This window comes from Ursus arctos, unplaced genomic scaffold (assembly GCF_023065955.2).
Source record: "Ursus arctos isolate Adak ecotype North America unplaced genomic scaffold, UrsArc2.0 scaffold_17, whole genome shotgun sequence".
In the NCBI taxonomy this organism is placed as follows: Eukaryota; Metazoa; Chordata; class Mammalia; order Carnivora; family Ursidae; genus Ursus; species Ursus arctos.
In genome coordinates this window covers 16,380,966-16,381,869 of record NW_026622841.1, presented here as the reverse complement: position 1 = coordinate 16,381,869, position 904 = coordinate 16,380,966, and the positions used below count along the sequence as shown (strand labels likewise).

Genomic DNA, 904 nt, shown 5'->3' with positions numbered 1-904 from the left:
AAGCCGTGGTAACCTCTATTCTACCTTCTGCCTCTAGGAATTTGTCTTTTTTAGGTACTTCATATAATTGGGATCATACAGTATTTGTCCCTTTGTGACTGGTTTATTTCACTTAGCGTAATGCTTTCTACGTGCATGCATGTTGTAAACGTGTGTCAGCATTTCCTTCCTTTTTAAGGCTGAATAACACTGCATTGCGTGTACATACCACATTTTGTGTATCCATTCATTTGTTAGTGGACATTGGGGCTGTCCAGCTTTTGGCTACTGTGAATAATGAGGCTATGAATATTGGTGTACAAGGATCTGTTTCAGTGCCTGCTTTCAATTCTTTTAGCTATATACCCAGCAGTGGGATTGCTGGGTCATATGGTAATTCTATGTCTAATGTTTTCCCATTTCATTGAGATGTAATTGATGTACAGCATAATGATGTGACTTACATATATCATGAAGTGATTATCACAACAGTTTAGTTAACATCCATCACCTCCTACAGATACAAAAAAGATATATATGAAATGCTTCACAAATTCGCTGTCATCCTTGCTCAGGGGGCATATTAATCTTCTTTGTATCATCCCAATTTTAGTATATGTGCTGTCAAAGTGCACATTTAACTTTTTCATGAACTGCTAGGCTCTCATATGATTCTCTTTTTTTTAAAAGATATATTTATTTTAGAAAGAGAGAGAGCACAAGTGTGGGGTGGGGGAGCAGAGGGAAAGGGAGAGAATCTCAAGCAGACTCCCTGCTGAACGTGGAGCCTGCCACAGGGCTGGAACCCACGACTCTTAAGATCATGACCTGAGTCGAAATCAAGAGTAGGATGCCCAACCAACTGAGCCACCTAGACATCCCACCCTCATGTGATTCTTAAGTAAAGCCAAAGATGAGGAACACT

At 39.8% G+C, this 904-nt stretch overlaps 1 non-coding gene across 1 annotated transcript; it reads right to left on the bottom strand.

The window, feature by feature from the left end:
- Positions 1 to 510: 510 nt before the first annotated feature.
- On the bottom strand, positions 511 to 614 carry LOC113253593 (U6 spliceosomal RNA). Its single transcript, XR_003315483.1, has one exon. It is a non-coding gene; the product is annotated as a U6 spliceosomal RNA (small nuclear RNA).
- Between the last annotated feature and the right edge of the window lie 290 nt (positions 615 to 904).